Source organism: Vespula vulgaris, chromosome 14, assembly GCF_905475345.1.
Source record: "Vespula vulgaris chromosome 14, iyVesVulg1.1, whole genome shotgun sequence".
Lineage (NCBI taxonomy): Eukaryota > Metazoa > Arthropoda > Insecta > Hymenoptera > Vespidae > Vespula > Vespula vulgaris.
Genome location: NC_066599.1, coordinates 1,460,263 through 1,479,918, shown reverse-complemented (window position 1 = coordinate 1,479,918; position 19,656 = coordinate 1,460,263). Strand labels below are relative to the sequence as shown.

The 19,656-nt window shown below is 33.3% G+C and overlaps 1 protein-coding gene across 2 annotated transcripts in view; it reads left to right on the top strand.

Annotated features, from left to right (window-relative positions):
- The window catches only part of LOC127068896 (uncharacterized), a 33,888-nt gene that overhangs the window by 4,717 nt on the left and 9,515 nt on the right, over positions 1-19,656 (top strand). The gene's annotated exons all lie outside the window — the stretch shown is intronic.

Genomic DNA, 19,656 nt, shown 5'->3' with positions numbered 1-19,656 from the left:
ACAACAATAATCGAGATATCGTTTCGATATCCAGTTTTTCCTCATTAATTAAACAATTTTTAAAGATTTAAACTACATTTCATTCTTACAAAACGATTTCGAATACTCTACTTTTATTTTATTTCCAATTAAAATTACTATGTTACTCATTATATATAATTAATCTTTAATAATACATTAAATAAGTTTCATTATGTTTCACCTTTAATTAAAACAATTAAGATCGTTTAAACAAGATTGCAATTATTAATAGAATACTTTTTTTTTAAATTTTCCATTAATTTTCATTCAAAAGTTTTCTAACGTACAACAACAACGACAACAAAAAGTCACAGACGACCCATTAATTTCTTTACGATAGCGTCCAATATTCAATCAGAAAAGAAAGTGTAAAATTTCATTTATACATACGCACTTATACCTACATACCTATATATATATATATATAGATACCGGGTGTCTCTTAGATCGCCATTTAGTTTTAACCACGAACCAGACTATCTCCGAGTTCAATCACATTTCGAGTCGCGTCACGGTAGAACGCGTACGCGTACGCACGCATATCGCTCTCTCGTTTTCACACATACCCATACCCACACAAATATAATTATATATATATACACACAACACGTTTATTCAGCCATGGCCTCCGTCTTTCTAACACAACATCGACGAATATCGTAGCAGAGCCACGAGTTTGTACTTACTACTCTCTCGACCCAACACAACTGGGAAGGCCGTTCGTGCTTGTCCTTTTTATTTTTATTTTCCTATTTCTTATCTTTCTTTCTTTCTTTCTTTCTTTCTTATTTCTTTTTTTTTATATTCACCCTTCCAACTATCGGCCATTAAACGAATAGTTTCGTGCCAGGCGATTTACGATACGCGTTCCGATACCCGGCGAACGAAAACTTTCGAAATACGTGAATTTTTCACTTCTTTCGAAGGAACCTAAAGAGAGAGAGAGAGAGAGAGAAAGAGAGACAAAGACAGATAGATAGATAAAGAGTGAGAAAGAGACAGAGAGAGAGAGAGAGAGAGAGAGAGAGAGAGAAAGAGAGAGAAAGAGAAATCTCTTTTCATCGAACGTAAGGCTCGCCCTGCATTCCGAGCACGTAGAATTTACGCAGAGGGGTCGTCCTTGTCCTTCGACGCGATGACTTTAACTCTGACGACCAATGGAACGCTCGCGTTCGTCGAATACTCCACGTAGCGTAATCGTCTCACTATGTTTCTCTTTTTTTCTTTTTCCTTTTCCCTTTTTTACCTCTATCTCTATCGGCCTTGAGAAAACACCTTTCGAGTACGCATACGAAATGCATCGAGTAAGTTCCACCGAATGGACGAGTTTTGTTTCTTTTTTTTCTTTATCTTCTTTTTTCTTTTTTTTCTTCTTTTTTTTTGGAAATACACAAGGTCGATTCGTAGATTCTTTGAAAGACCGTGATTACTATTTACCATATCTATAATTAAAAGCTGAGTGTACACGGTGCACAACCTGTTACTCGGAAAAAAATCTCTTTCAATCGATCCTTTTTTTCTATTTTTGTTTTTGCCGAAAGAGAAGAAAATATAGGAATATTTTTAATAATTGTTAAACAATTGCATTCTTTTTTCTTCTTCGGAATTTCCTTTTGTTTTTTATTCTTCTTTTTTTCTTTCCTTTTAGATGAATATAATAACGTCTGTAAAAAATGGAACTACTTGTAAATGGGACAAGGAGATTTAATCGTTCGTCTTTTAGGAAGAATCAAGAAATTAAAACAAAATAGAAAGTGTCGTAACAAATCAAAGTCGTATCAATCGTCGTTCATTTTCCTACTCTCTATTCTTTTATCTCCAAATTGCTCAAATAGAAATAAACATTAAGTCGAATTTAATTCGATCCCACGTTATGATAGCGATCGATAGAAAGGGTTCAATGTACTCTCATTTAAACGAATCAAACGAATTCCACAATGGCATGTTCATGGGTGGAGTTAACCCGGTAACAAGAGAGCTTTCATGATTTCTCAGTTCGCGTGTGACCTCAATCACTATCACTCTGTTAGCAACATCGTTATTCCTATTTCTACCGAGCAATGTTTGCCAAGAGAATTTTTGAACTCTTCACTTCGTCGCTTTCGAAAAAGGAAGATCACCAGAAAAATAAGAGAGAGAGAGAGAGACGAAAAGAGAGGGGGAGAGAGAGAGAGAGAGAGAAGGAACATCGAACTCTCGTATGCAGCTAACGCGTTGCACGTTCGGAGAATTTATCACGGTAACGACGAACGAGTAGCGACTCTGTGCTTCCTCGAACACGCTCCAAGAAAGAGTCTCTTGCTTCCTTTTTCGAAGTGAAAAAAAGCTGCTCGAGCAGCTCCCTCCAAGAAGCTAATAGTATCCTCCAAAGTACCTATAATGCCTAAGACGATCTTCCTAATGGCTTGTTGAACTTGTAATCCTGATAGGACAATGAGAGTTCATACGAGACATTATTAATTAAATAATACATTTTTATGAAGCAATTTGCACGGACCGTATGATGAATTTTAATTAACATAATAAATTTTCAACATTCAAGAGACAAGGCTAATAAGAAAAATAATAGTTCGATGAAGCAATGAATGTGTTTTGTTTAAATGATGAATTTTGATTAGGACATTAAAGGTCGATGAAAAAACATTGCTGATAGATGAGAAAAAAAGGATATTTATATGAAGAAATTAATCTGTGAAGATTAAATAATAAATATGTTGATATCGGGATAAGAAATATGTTGATAATTAAAAAACGAAAAAAGTAATGAAGTATAAGAAAGAAATTTATTAGAAAAATATGAACGTAATCCTTCAGCAATAATTTCCTTTTCATTTTCGTTTCATTTATTATAATAAATATTAATCGTATTAAATTTCACTTCGTTTTGAATTTACTACAGCGAAAGGAAAGTGTCCCGAATGAAAACATGTCTAGATATATCCGTTTTCTATTGTAACAATTTTCCACGTATCGTAGACATTCCCAGGATTGAGTCATCGCGAGATGCATTACGTAAGGACGAGGTTACCACCTTCGAGAAGGTAAGAGAGAAAGAAACAGCTGAGGGAAAAAATCTATGTGAACGTTGGCATCGACCTATACCTAGGTCTATGAATTATGCTATTGAAGTTTCAAGAACTCTTGACACTTTCGTTTTCTCTCTCTCTCTCTCTCTCTCTCTCTTTCTCTCTCTCTCTCTCTTTATCCTTTAGCTTAGAAATTTCTTTCAAAAATGGAGACACGTTTAATTGCTTTCATAACAAGTTTGAAACGAGAACGGATCGTTGAAAGGAAAGGAAGAAAGAAAAAAAAAAATAAAAAAGAAGAAGAAAAAAAGAATGAAAGAAAAGAAGAAAGTGAAAAGATCGTCGAACCTTCTTCTTCTCTCTTCGTTTTCGTTTTCATTTCTTTCTTTTTCTTCCTCTTCTTCTTCTTCTTCTTCTTTGTGCAAGATATTTTGAATGGGTGATTTAATCATCCAAAAGTCCCGAATTCGCTGGTTAACTCGTGTGTCATCAATTTTGGCCAGGTTCCATCCTATTCATCGGAGCAAAATGCGACTCCGATGAGTCAGACATGGCAAAGGACTTAAGTACTTTTTCCTTCTTTCCATCCTCGATGCGATATACTTTTTCTTCCTTCCCTACTCTGATTTACGCCGACTTTAACGAGTAGTAAATGGCCGTGTCCGTGCAGACAACTTTGCGAAGTAGTCACGGCTCGAAAACAAGCATCTTCTTTTTCGTCCCATCCGACACATCCTGCGATTATACGAATAGGTGGTACTCCTCGTTGTCGATGAATATCGACGTTTTTCTCCTTCAAGGATTTCTATTTCTTTCTTCTCTTCTTTTCTTTTTCATTTTTTCAAACTTTTTACCGTCACTTTTTCGTCCAACTATTTTTGTTGTCGTCGTTTGTTATTTATTTACTTTCTTTCCTTTTTTCCAATTATCAAATGATTCCCTTCTCACGTTCGCTGATCGACATTGAACACCGTGCAATAAACAACAATGGCGTTTACTTAAAAAGATCCTCTTTCCATCCGCGTATCTCTTCGACCATTCGATACATCGACAGACGACCATGAAAAATTCTCGGAGTCCTCGCTATCGTCCGCTAACCAGTCGTCGATATACACACGCTGACGTAACCGTATACTCTGAGAGAATATGCAAGATAGTTTGATCGAAGATATAAATGTCATCTCTCTCTCTCTCTCTCTCTCTCTCTCTCTCTCTCTCTCTCTCTCTTCTTTTCATTCATCTGAGATATTTGAAAATATGAAATATAAGCGACCGAGAGGACTTATAAAATCATATTTATATCTTTCCGGAATTGTTTCATTTCCTTTTTTTTTTCTCTCTCTCTCTTTTTTTATTGCGTTAATAAGAGATAAGATAATAAAAAATTTTTCTCCTTGTTCTCTATCAATCTTATATATGTGCGTGTATATATATATATATATATATATATATATATATACCTATCTCAACATCCGCTTCGGATATTAACTCCGGTCTTCCGTATTGAACTTATCGTAAAATGAAACATTTATATTTCCAAGATTTATCGTCGATTCGTCGTACTTTCACGTAGAGGAAAATAAATCTCCGTTACGATCGAAACGGATGCGTACAGACTGTGTCTCTCCATCGATCGTAAAACCGTAAGGCAAATGTTTAACCCTTCGCCTACTTTGATGCTCGCTTAAGTATGAGTCCGAAGAAGAATTTGTTGACTATTATCAAATCTTTTTTTTTTTTATGTATTTTATTCTTTTCCTTTTTGCTTCTTTCTTTTTTCTTAGACCACGTTAATACACAGGAAAGAGAATTTTATATATAGCAAATTTTTTTATTTCACGGATTTAACGATTCAACGATATAAATTCAATAGCATCCTCTTCCCTTTTGATCTTTATACGAGGAGCTCATTAGTATAAATTTATCTCTAAATTCTAAGTATCTTTGCAATGATCCACGTATAAGATAGTTCACTACGTTCGAAATTTCATCGTTATAATTAGCCGTTGAAATGACTGAATGTAACAAAAAAGAAAAATGAAAAAAGAAAAAGAAAACATATTAAATTACAATGAAGCCTTACTAAATGATCTAGCGTAGATAAATTAACAGCTCATCAACATCTCGCATTTTCTTCTCAAGATGATTATTAAGATTATCCGTCAAGAGTTAAAAGATATTAAGTAATTGCGATGAAACTTCCTGAAGGATTCAGCAATATGAAGAATTCATAACATTTTTTTATCTTTATTTATTCTTAATTCCACAAAATGAATTCGCAACATTTTCCATTTAAACTTTTTTTCTAAAGTTTCCCTGGAAAGTTATAATTACTTTCAAAACGATCCTTCAAAGAAAATTCGTTCACGCAAAGAATACACTCTCTCTCTCTCTCTTTCTTTCGAATCATAAAGCTTTGATCAGAAAAATCTTCAAAGACGAGATGATTCAACAGTATTTTTACTCGATTATTTCGTTTCGATTGGCATGACTGGCGTCGATGAAGCGATCGATATGAAGGAATAGGATGGTTATGAAAGGACGAAAGGGTTAGTGATGCTCTCGATCGACCGTAGTTAGAGAAAAGATCAAGGTCGAAGGGATTGGTCGGCAGGAAAGGGAGCGATTAGAAGAAGAAGAAAGAAGGAAGGAAGGAGGAGCGGTTAAACCGGAAAGTCGAGCGAGATTGCCAGAAGAAGGATCCACGGAGCAAAACGATCCAACGACGATCCAGGACAACGTCGCCTGGTCGCCAGTTCTTTCTCTTTTTTTATATTTCTCTCTCTCTCTCTCTCTCTGTCTCTTTCTTTCTCTCTTTCTCTCTCTATCCCTCTGTTTCTCTCTAACTCTTATACTCCAAGACCGGTCATGATTACCCTCGTAATTGCTCGCGTACGCTTGGCACTTCCGGTCGAGGTAGCTCCTACGAGGAAGGATCTACCGCCTCCTCAAAATCATTTCTAAAAGATTCTCTCTTTACGATGATATATATATATATATATATGTTTGTAATTGTCTGTAGAATTATTGTTTGTTTTTTTAATTTTTTGTTTATACATTTTCCTCATGTTTTCCATCATGTTTTCTATCGATGAAAATTTATCTTAATTTCAATATTATCTTTTCGAATTATATCGAAGAGAAAAATCGAGGAAAGGTCTTAAGAATTATTCCGACAAAAATTTATAAACAATTTTATCGAGATACCTAAGATATCTTAATGAAACGTGATAATAAAAAAATTAAAAAAACGTTTTCGAATCAGTACCGTTTTTTTTTTTTTACTCATAAAAATATACAAATTCAATTCGAAGATATTTATCTCGTTTCTTTAAAATATTCTTTTAATTTCGATCAGCCGGTGACAATTTTCTATCGAAATTCTACTTTACTTTCTAAGAAATTCAGTTGTTCTCGAAACGATATCCTAACAAAAAAATATTACATACCTAATCTCTTTCTTTCTCTCTCTTTCTGTCTCATTCCTCTGCTCTGTATCTCACGTACATTTCTTAGCAAAGAATCGTACGTGATTTATCGCAGAAAAACGTCTGTGCATTCTCACATCTATCTCTATCCTCAAGTCCACCAGTCTTAACATGACTAATAATAATAATAACAAGAGCAAAAAAAAAAAAGAAAAAACCAAGAAAAACATTTTTCAGAAAGATAACAAAAACACAAGGCAAAAATGATCTCAATAACCAATGATCTCATACAAACCCATGAAGTGAATATCACACAAAGTGATACACATACGATGATACACGTACGCACATCCCAAATATAATATTTTCACTAAAAACGTGAAGAAGAAAATCACGTAATTTCCACGTAGCACAAAACACAGTGACATTTACATAAACGTTTATCTCACAACACAATAGACAAAGATGAAGAGTAAAAGGAGAATGCCGAGTCATCTTCTTCTTCCTCGTAAGAAGAGATTTGACCCTTTAACATCGTAGCACCGGTCTCGGTAGCCCTACCCGCAGGGAACCTTGTGGAAACGTTCTATCAAGGCCGTGGCCGAAGCAGTCCTTTTATTTTCTGGGCATTTGACGAGAGCGACATGCCAGACATTCCACACTGGAATAGCCGTGTAACTATGCTCACGGCATCGAGTAGGTTGGTACGTGCGTGTTCTCTCTCTCTCTCTCTCTCTCTCTCTCTCTCTCTCTCTTTCTCTGGCTCTCTCTTTTAGAAAGAGAAAGAAGCTTAACGTATACGCAGCTGAGTCTCTCATGCATGTGTTTAAAAGTCGCGCGAACGATCTCAGCGGGCTCATTCGATTGGTCGTACGTGTGCTTGTGCGCTCGCGCGCACCTAAAGGACGGAGCTCCAAGGCCGATCACTGGCCAACCCTTTCTCTCTCTCTCTCTTTCTCTCTTCTTCTCTTTCTCTATCTATCTCTATCTCTCTTTCTCGCCCTACCTTCTTCTATCCCTCCAAAGCAAGAGCTCTTGCTTCGAGAAAAGGAGCTATGTCTGTCTGTCTGTCCCCGTTGAGAGTTCTTTCATCGTGCGTATGTTCTTTTTGTTAGTATCGCACGCCCTCGCGCTACTAAATCATTTTCTAATATTTATCTATTAATTCTAACAGAATATATCTTAAGGAACTTTATTATTCTTCTTCTAAGGGTAACGTTGATTATGCTTTTACTGCGATATATTATTCTCTTCGTTTGGTTTTTCTGTTTTCTTCTTTTTCCCTTTCTTCGTTGTTCTCTTTCTCCTTCGTTTAAATAATTCATTGATTCATTCGATTAATTTAGACCAGATGTAAATCTATCGTTCGAATTATTTTTTTTTCTTTTTTCTTTCTTTTTACCACGAATCCGTAAGTACGAGGTTTAAACTTACATGGAAGTTTGCACCTGCGCTTACCTTATCGGGTATCTAGCAGGTTCGTGCACCGATCAGGAAACACAGAATCGATTCGAGATCTCGAAGGTCGGTGATCTCGAAGAGAGTTCGAATTCTCTTCGTTTCACGGAGACGTGTGATCGTTCTTAGAAGTTAAAAGGATTTAAATAAGAAAAAATATAAAATTATATAAGAAAATTATGAAGAACTTTTTTAAACGATTATTATGTATATGTCAGGTATTTACATATATTTACATACGCACGTAGTTACATATGATCGATTAACGAGCTATGAAGGTTTGATTATAAGCTCAGGTTCAGTCACAAGACTTCTACGAATTCACCTCGGTGTTTCTTAAGAACAGAAACGTCTTAGGTTACATCAAAGGAAACTACCCGAGGAATGTTGCTAAATTGCCGATTGGTTCGATCACCTGCGGTATCGCTAATTAGTAATCTCAAACGAACTTTTCAACTCGATTGCGAAACGAATGTTGAATCGATTCTTTACATTCCTCTTACACTATCCTTTATTTCCTTTTCTCTAATGATTTCGAACAATAGATATATGAATCGTATGATAGTCAACTTATCATTAACCTGTCCATTATTATTTATTCGATAAGAATTTAATTTACGAAAACAAATTTCTATTATATTCAATGGCTCTTATTCTTCTTTTTTTCTTTTTTTAATCATACATTAAATAATATTTTGATTCTTATCTTAAATCTAAATTTGTTTTCTCTTTAATTAAAACAATCAGAAATTTTCAAGAAACCTGATATAAACCTACAGGATCGTAAGAATCGCGAGAGACACGTAACTACGATACGACGATTTATTTATTTATCCCACGAAACTTATGCATCTTGAAACCAAAATACTTGGGATAGCGAACATACCGCGAACGTAGCTGATCGTACGAATACTTTGAATGGTTTCGCTTCTCTTTCAAATCGTGTTACGTCAACATCGCTCACCGCTGGGTGAGACAAGTTTTTTGATCCTTCTTGACACCTTCGGAAAAGAACGATCATTCTAAAGAAATAAAATATTAACCCGACAAATAATTCATGTTTGTCCATTACAACTAACGTTATTTCCCATCTAATCTAATGTAATTTTTGCGTTATATAATATAATGTCAATGTTCCTTATTTTTTTATTTCTTTATTATCTACTATTAACTGTCTTTCTCTTTATTCATTATTACTCACAGTACAATTAACATCGATTATTATAACTATCATTAATAGTATTTATTATTATTATCTACGAATCTTTTCGATGATTATTAATTACTATCAGATACATTCTTTAAAACTTTTCTTATTGTTTATTCGATGCGATAAGTATCTCTTGATGTTAACGTACGTTGTGGAAATTACAAAAAAAAAAAAAAAAAAAGAAAAGAGAGAAAAAGTGAAGAAGAAGAAGAAAAAGAAAAAAAAGATGGAGGATCGAGTAGTCTAATTCTTTTTTAGTTTCCCAAGTCTTTCCACTTCTTCCATAGAAGGACTTTGTCGTAGCTCAAAGAGTAAGAAGTGAGAGATAGAGAGAGAAAAACAGAGATAAAGGCAGAGAGAGAGAGAGAGAGAGAGAGAGAGAGAGAGAGAGAGAGAAAGAGAGAGAAAGGAAGAGAGAAAGAGAAAGAGAGAGAGAGAGAGAGAACGTAAGAAGCTGTTTGAAACGTTTCCTCCGTACCAGTTCGTACCCGTACTCGGAATAGCTCCTTTTCTCCTCAACTACGTTCGCCATAATGGTAGCTAGGAAACGAACGAGTTACAACTCGGTGGCCAAGCTTGATCGCTAGGAATGCTTTATAAAACTATAAAAATATAAACTCTTCTGCGGCGTCAAGTTTACCTTTAAACGATATCCTCGATGACGGAGATCGATACACGTAATTCCATTTCTATATCCGACGGGATCAAGCTTCTTTAATAATTTTTTTTAAATATCCTTTCCAAACAATTTTTCTTAACTTTTTAATAGCGTCTATTTTCCAAATATTCATCTGCGTTCGATACAAGTTTGAGAAGAGAAACTTTAACACGCGAATGTTCTTTTTCTCTCTCAAAAGAAAAAAAAAAAAAGAGAGAAAGAGAAAAGAAACGAGAGAAAAAAGAGATAGAAAAAAGAATAATTCTATATTCATATATTCATAGTTTAATTTAAGCAGATTTCACCTGCTGAATAAAGCGTTCGTCGTATTGTGTTGTGTTTTGTTGTTAGAAGACATCATGTCGGTAGAGAACTAAATGGAAAAATTCGTTCACCCATTCGTCCACAACAGAGAGAGAGAGAGAGAGAGAGAGAGAGAGAGAGAGAGAGAGAGAGAGAGAGAGAGAGAGAGAGAGAAAGAGAGAAAGAGAGAGAGAGTAGGTACATCGGAAACGTGGGCGTTTAGTTTTCCATGGGTTTACATTAGACTGCACTGTGAGCTATTTGTAACGCTACACGGTAAAACCTACTCGAGATGTAACCAAGAGCTATGGAATATGGTGCTTGCTTATATGGACACTGCTAACTCTTGCAAGGATCTTCTCTTTCTCTCTCTCTCTCTCTCTCTCTCTCTCTCTATTTCTCTCAAATGTTTATTTCGCATGTCGCGTGCTACACGGTACTTGCGACGACGCATGACAAATGGCAAGGACTAACTAAAGGAACACGCTTTAATCGCGCGTATCTACGTCGCGTATCGCATACCATAGTCAGCGTGACGTATCCTCCTATTACAGAAACCAAAGAGAGAGAGAGAGAGAAAGAGAGAGAGGGGGGAGGTACCACAGCTTCTTTTTTCTTGATAAAATTACACGATTTTCTTGATTGGTATTTCTGACTTCGTCAGCATCGACTTGGCAATATCGTTGATGAAACGATAGAAAAGAAAATAATGGTATTTATAATGGAAAGTTTACAATTGGAACTGTCTGGCTTTGTTATTTATGTATATATAATAATTTATATTCCTCTGTGAACAATGATATGAATGTTATCGAGATGGACTTTGCAAGATAGCAAGTAATTAGATTTTTATTTTCCTATAAGCTATTTTCGAACGAATCGACGTTGTTTTCGATTTTTTATTCAACGAAAATTTGCATTCTTATCGAATTCATTACACTTTTTTTTTTGACAAAAAAGACAAAAAAAAAAGAACACGAAATATTTATTCCATAACTACGGTCTTTTAATTAAAGACTTTTATGTCGGCTCCTAGTAAAAAAAAAAAAAAAAAAAAGAAAATAAAAAAAAAGAGAGAAAAAAGAGAAACTATATTCTAGTGAAATTAAAAATCACTACGATCGTTTTGATCCTTCATTTAACATCTCGAATGTTTTTTTACAACGATATAAAAATAATTAAAGATATAGTATTTTTGCAAATAGATTAGAATGAATTTTCAGAACGATACAAAAATTTATTCAGCTATATAGCCTCCAACTATAATTTTTTATACTTTTCTCGACAGATCCTGGTAATTATATATATATATATATATATATTTACATATATATATATATATTTACATATAGATAAGAAATAAAAAAAATTCTTTAAATTGTCACGTAGAATGCGGGTAGAGATTATGGCAGAAAGAAGGATCTATGTATCTTAGTCAGGACATATTTTCTTAAGTTTGCGAGCAGTATTTGTTTGGATCTCTTACGATAACTATAATTCTTATCCTTCTCGAGAACTCCTTTGGGTTGCGATCCTTAATGGAACGTGCGTGTAATCGTGGTAATAAGATAGATTCTCTACGAGCATCTCTTTCTCTCTCTCTTACTCACTTTCTATACGCCTACGAAACGAAATAGAGAAAAATGTCCTTTGAATTTAAACGAACAAGGATAATTCGCACCTCGTGAACTCGACTTAAAAGAGGAGAGAAAAAAAGATAGAGAAACTTTATCGTTTTCATTCGAGTTTCAACGTTAAATTTCAAATGTAAATCGTCTTGAAGTGGAACGTTAATTATTCGAAATAATTAGAACGTTTCTCTCTCTTTCTCTCTCTCTCTTTCTCTTTCTCTGTACAAAGTCACTTTTACGCGCAAGATTATCCTACGTAATAAAACACCTGGTAATTATGATTACGTGTTATATGACGCAGTATATATACATACATACATACATACATATGTTACATACGTTGGAATGTAAATTTTTAATTAACACCAGAAATACCAATCTATTTTTTCCAAGTCATTCGTTATTACACATACACGCATAGACACATACGCACACTTTCATTCAATCCCATTCTATGGTAATGAACAACAATGACTTAGATTTTAAGTAACACTTGTGTAATAATTAAGTATGATTTCAGTAATCGTGAAATTTCATTTGGAACGTTTATGATCTTTTTCTTGTTTTTTCTTTTTACAAATCTTATAATTGCAAAAAATTGATTATTTTTATTATATATATATATTGCTTTGAAAATTCTAGAGTTACATTTTTTAAACACTTTCAAACGTTCAATAAAATATTAAAGGAATTCATTCGTTAATGAAACCTTCTAACTACATCGTTACAACGAAACTATGATACTATGATTATGATAAAGCAAACTAGAAAGAAAACAGAAAGAAAGAAAGAAAGAAAGAAAAATGTATTTGTCGTTATTCGCTATTTGACGATATAAATAAGACAATAGACACTGTCAAACTCGATTGCGAAATAGAGAAATAACGATTTGCAGAATACTTCGAAGAATCATGCTAGTTTCTTTCTAATCTCTTTCTCTCTCTCTCTCTCTCTCTTTCTCTCTATCTAACGACGGAAACTTGTTAGACACGTACCCTGAGGCAGGTATTACATAACTCTCTTCAAAATACAAGCCTCCAGGCTCTCTACCGACATAGTTGCGGTATATAAGATACTTTTTATCGACATTGTGAAATGCACGCTCGAGTAGATTTTTGCGATGTAATTAGTTTTAATTAGAAAGAGAAAGAAAACGTTCTCGTTTTCGAGGATATCGAGACGGAACAAAGTTGAAAAGAAAAAGAAAAGCAACAAATTTTTTTGGAATATCGACACGACCAATCTCTTCGATACAAAATTGTTTTGTTTAAAAATTCTTACGGAAAGAATTATCTATAAACTAAAAAAAAAAAGAAAAATGAAGAGATTACTTCGTCATAATTTTTCTTTTTTTTTTTCTTCTTCTTCTTCCTATTTTTTATAACATTTCATTACTTCAATCGTATTGAACGTGTCGCATTAAACGATATTGATTTTTCAAAGAAATTTAAAGGTCGATTCGAGGTCGACATTCGAGGTCGTGATTTGTTATTCGAAAAATTTACGTTTTAGCTTTTACAAGAAAGATAACATTAAAACAAAAACAAAAAAAAAAATAATACAACATTTGCGGTGTCATAAGTTTTTTCTTACGAAAGTCCGTGAGTCAGCTATATTAAATTGACAAAAATATATTTACGTGTGGATCGATTCGTTAATTAAAAATTCATGTTTTAATTAATTACTCGCGTTTTATCATTCCCACCTGTTAAATTAAATAGTGTACGATTGTTCGACGGAAATGTCGATACGACGATCATAATCGTGTATGAATGAAGTTCGTTATAAGTGCACGTTCATTACCGACATACTAATCGATCCGGTGTTTCGCTGATCACGTTTCTTACATACGTACAATGGAAACATAATCGATAACTCGTCGGATCAAAGATCTTACATGGAGGACCGTTATTCTAATTTAATGAAAATTATCAGACGAATAACGATGATTACCTATTATTATTTCATTACAGGATAGGCTATCATTTGCTATTTTCTTTTTTCTTTTTTTTTGTTGTTGTTTTTCTTCTTCGTTCATTGAAATGATACGTCACGCACGTTTGAAGCTTTCTAATGCTATTCGATGTTGACACAATCGATCTTAGAATCAGTAAATTAATTTACAACACGTATATCGAGACCTACTAAAGTTAATTAACATTACATTCATGGACATTGATCGTATACCAATTTTTATTAAAATAGTACATTAAACTGTGTTCGCCTTTTTTTCTGTTCTTCTCCTTATAAAGTTAATTCATTTAATTTCGAATCAATATATTTTTCGTTAGATCGTTATCAATCGATCAAAGACATTAGCAATAATTATCAATATAAATTCGTAATTTCAAGCACGTGACTCTGTCATATCGACATCTTCCATTAATCTAATATTAAAATAAATAATATAAAAATTAAATAAAAAAAAATATATATATGCGTTACTTACAAGAACTCGTAATTAATGATTTCATAAATCCGGATCTACGATAATACGAAAGGAAAACAAAGAAAGGCAGAACTTGAAACGTTTAAAACTCACAAAAAAATATCATCATTCTCAGAAGCTCGAAAAGTGTCAGACGATATTGTATAATTAAAAAAAAAAAAAGAAAAAAAAGAAAAAAAGAAAGCAAGAAAGAAAGAAATTCTCTTATCAATCTTACGTTATCTTATCGCATGACTAAACACGTTGCTGTATTAAACTATATGAATTTTCGCGTGACTCGATCGATATACGATTCTCAAAGAAAATAAATCGGTCGATCGAAGTAAATCGAAAAACGAAGAAATCCGTGCCGGATCTCAATAAGATTTTTTTCTTTTTTCCTTTCCTTTCCAAGTTCGTAATAGATCGAAAACGTACATACGTTGAACGTACATACGTAGATAGGTATTTATCTACGATAAACGGTCTTTCCGTTCGTGAAAGCAACCAGGAGAGAACCAATCGGCATTCCCGACGACGATCGGACCCGAAAGAATCAGGTTGTAAGTCAGCGAGTTTGCCACTGTTGAGTTCGTGCAATGAATACCGGGCCTGATCTAGTGGTCTCAAGCTTAAAGTGGGTCGCTTTGTGGTTCTCTTTGACACGAAGGGGTTCTTAAGGGACGCGTCAATACCTTGGAACAAACACCTACGCTATTTATCTCTCGATCGATTCGAATTTTTCTACATACTCTGAAAATCCACCATTACTCATTTCGGAATCAATCTTATTCTTTTTTTTGATTTTTGTCTTTTTTGTTTTTTTTATTTTAATATTTTAATATCGAAGTACCTATATCGGTTCGATAATTGATTTTTGTTAATTAAATGATTTTTAGGATCATTTCTCAAACTTTTCGTATTATAACATGTATCGTAAACTTCCATTCGTGTTACACGTTTGTAGATTTCTTCTATATCAATATGCATTACGAATGTAATGTAATTAATATATTTAAAAAATCGTTGTAATTAATTTTTTATTTATATCTACATATATACATACGCTTCGAACGATATTTTCCAAAATATTGTTCCTTTCTATTTTTGTTCTTTCTAAATTTGTTCACCTCGTTATTATTCGTCGTTGAATTCTATATTAATAGAAAAAATAAATAAATAAAACAATTATTATTGATTCCATTTTATCTTTTGTCTATTAACTTTCATCCTGTATAACTGCATAGGAAGGGAATGTGAAAGATAAAATAGGTATCGCGTAATATGTGAGTCATCGACTAGGTTGACCACTTTCCGCTAACTGTCCTTGATAATAGAGATACACGAACATATATATAATGTTGGTTAGAAACGAATAAATAAATTAAAAAACATTTTATGATAAAAAATAAAAAATAAAGAAACTAATGTTAAAGAGTTCGGTAAAGATACATAAGACTATGTTCGTGGGTCGGCCGATGGATCGATTGATGGATCGATTGATCGATCGATCGATCGATCCTTCTTGGTAAAACCAATTATTATCTTTTCTAAGCTATCTGAAAGGGAAAGTGCTCGATATTTGTCCGTGTTAGTGACCACTACATTTTCACAGCTTTTGACACTTTCTACTTTCGTTTAGAAGAACATTGACGAGTCGTAGAAAGCATCGATCATTGCAGCTATTTATTTATTTATTTATTTATTTATTTCCTTCTTCTTTGACTTTCGTACTCTATACATACGTACATGTGTGCATACGTATAATACTAATTCATACAACGTCTATCTCGTTTCATTAGTATGAGAAAGTTTTCTATAACCCTACGAGTGAAAGGTAATTTTCACGTTAAATTTCACTGGGATATTCTTCGATAAACGATTCAAGTAGTTTTATCGATAATTGTATAATAAACAAAAAAATCACATTATTTTCAGTCCTATAAAAAGGGATAATAAATATTGATATTAAAATATGTACACGAGAAATGGCATATATATTCAAGATTTTTATCGATGTAGACGTGCAAATACTATAAATATTACATATATGTATACATATGTTGTATACATGCATACATATATATATATATACATAAGTATATATACTCTTGACATTTTTAAACAGTGAAAAGATCTTTCCTCGACGTTTCTCCTCTCCGATGATAAGATTTCTCGATTCGTTTCTTTTTTCAATTTTTTATATTCAAATATATCTTTTCCCGTTTTCTATTTTCTCTTTTATGTATCAAAATAATGACAATCGGATTACGTGAAGATTATAGATAATATATAACTCGTATATTTATATACGCATAAATAAATGTTCATCGTACGTATTTTATCAATTCTTCGAGCAAACAAATTTTTATATATTACTTTTTTTTTTCTTTTTAATTGTTGACTATATATGTAAAACGAACACAGCATAACAGAACACATATATTAACATCTTCTTTTATTAATTCCTTGACACTTAGAAACTAGCAGGATCTAAGCATGACGTCAAAATCGAAGAAACGTGACTGCTGACATTTCGAATCTAAGAATTATCTAACTGTTCCAAAGTGTTGTTATATACATTGTTGCATAGCGCAACGCTCCGAGGGAATTCACAAACCGGTATATTTCACGCGTGCCAGCGACGTTTCTAACGGGAAGCTGATAAATCTTGCCCTCTCTATGATTCTATTGGTGCGTTCCTACTCACGTAAATCATCAAAGAGAAATTAATATAGAAATTAATATAAAATATTTTTTTTATATACTACACACACACACACACACACACATATATTTATTTATTTATATAATTAATCAAGACAACGAACTACAAGAGAAAATTGTTTTTATTTATTCTCTGTAAACGTCATTTACATGAAAACATCAATGTCTGTATGTTAAAGTGTTCTCACGTTACAAAATAATTATTGCTTCATATAGTTGTGATTAGAAAGGGAATACAAAATAAAAGAATAAAAAAATAAAATAAATAAATGACGTTATATCATAGAAACCGAGTGTCTTGCTAGTAGTTCTAACTTCTGTTATTTCTAACGATAATATATTCAGTGTTAGAAAGAGAAGGTAAGAGAAGAGTAGAAAAGATTTACAATCCAGAAGAGAACTCAATGTCGAAGAACGGAAGCCGAAGAGGATATCGGCAAACGGATCGGGCACGAAAGTGGAACGATAAATCTATGCAACGATAACTCGACGTTTACCTTCGGGATTCTTCAAACCCTTTAACGATCCCTCGTGAAATTTATATCGCTAGAGAATCGACCCTACCATGTCCTTTCGTGTATTTCTTCTATCTGGAAGAACCTGCCGGAAACGCGAGCACGTGAATATAAATCGACTTCCTTATATATATATATATATATATATATATATATATATATATATATATATATATATATATATGTATGTGTGTATGTATGTATGTATGTATGTATGTATGTATGTATGTATGTATGATGTATGTATATATGGATGTACGTATATATTAGATTTTCTAATATAAATATTAATTAAAAAATAATAATGAAAAAATATATTTTCGATTTTATATATTAATATCGTTCTACCTCTACTGATTTTTAATACTATTCAAAGTACGAGCAAATAAAACCAAGGATTAACGAGTTCCCTCGAAGCGTTATGCTTCGTGTATCTCAAAAAACATCACGGTCACGAGAGATCATGTTTATACATATATATGTATATATACATATACATATATAATCAAGCAATATAAAATTCCTTTTGAAAATAAGGTTTATGGAAAGTTCGATAAAAATGACCATCCAGTACTTCCGAAATGGTATTAAAATTACTATTATTAGTTTTAATTGGTAATATACATGCATATCTATATATACACACACACACACACGCACACATACATATATATATATATATATATATATATTTACTATAGAGAAGGCCATGAACTTTTCTCACTGACGATAATCGTTATCCTTGATCGTGGATCCCCACGATCGACCTGCATCCTTCCTTCCAGACAAACCCACACACATCGAATCGATAAAAAGTGAAAAGCGTACGTATGTACGTATATACGTACGTATGTACGTACGTTCGTTGGTACCTTCGTTCGTTCCTTCGTTCGTTCCTTCGTTCATTCGCGTTTGTACGTGGGCCGCACGAAGTATGCTGCTGGCACACATATTTGCATCGGAGAAAGTCAGCCGTCTCTCTACCATCCTCTTTCCTCTCTTCCTCAGGTACAACAGAACCACCTCATCCTCATCGGAACAACTCTTTCTCCATATAAGAGAGAAAGAGATGAAAAAAGAGAAAGAAAGAGAGAAAAAAAAGAGAGAGAAAAAGAGAGAGAAAAAGAGAGAGAGAGAGAGAAATATTTTATACATACATTTTTGTATCTTTTTTTTTCTCTCTCTTTCTCTCTCTCTCTCTCTCTCTCTCTCTCTCTCTCTCTTTCTCTCTCTCTTTTTCTCTCTTTCTTTGTGTATTCGAATTCGTATATAATCGATGTATTAACACCTTGCGTAACTTGCCACTGTGTATTAATCATACCATTATATGTTACTTATCGTGGAAAAGGGGCCTATTGAATCAGCGTTTTTCACGTAATCGAGCTTGTCTCTATGTGCGTATCTATCTATCCATCTACGTATTTAAGTATGTATGTATATATGTATGTACGTGTGTGTGTGTGTTTTACATTCACTTCGCGTTACAACGCTATGTGGGAAAAAAAGGTGCGATCTTTCTAACATCTTTTTAACAACTATACTTCCTTAAGTCCTAGCTCTTAAGAACCAAGTATTTTTTCGCAAGCAATTTCGCATAGACGTATCTTCGTGTTATATGCCAAAAAAAAAAAAAAAGAAAGAAAACAGAAAATGAAAATTGGACAATGTATAACAGGCTTACGTTAAATATATACAAATATACACGCATATATTTACTATTTATTAACGAGATGTACTGAATATCTCTCTTCCTCCTTTTTTCTCTTCGTCTCCTTCTTTTTTTCTTTGTATTTTTGTAATTTTTTTTTTTTCTTTGCTTTTCTTCGAAAGATGTTGACCGAGCATTTGCTATGTAGGCCGAACGAGCGGTAATATGCTTTTGAAGTAGTATAGTTCGGTATACGAGAGATATGTTGAAGAGACGGACAACGTATTAGCTGAGATAGGGAGAGAGAAAGAGAGAGATAAAGAGAGGGAGTAAGAGAGAGAGAGAGAAAGAGAGAGAGAGAGAGAGAGATGGTATGATCGCCGGCTGTTACTTGCAACGGTACCAACAAGGAGAACGGGACAGTTATTTGTTGACCGATGCGTTGCATGAGTATTTCTTGTTCGATCTTTGCGTACAAAGAAAATGAATAATAAATCTGTTTCAAGACTGAAGAGATATTTGAATAATAATCGATAAAATTCAAAGTTCATGTTATGGACATGATCATAGAACCGATTAACTTAATCGAATAATAACAGTAAT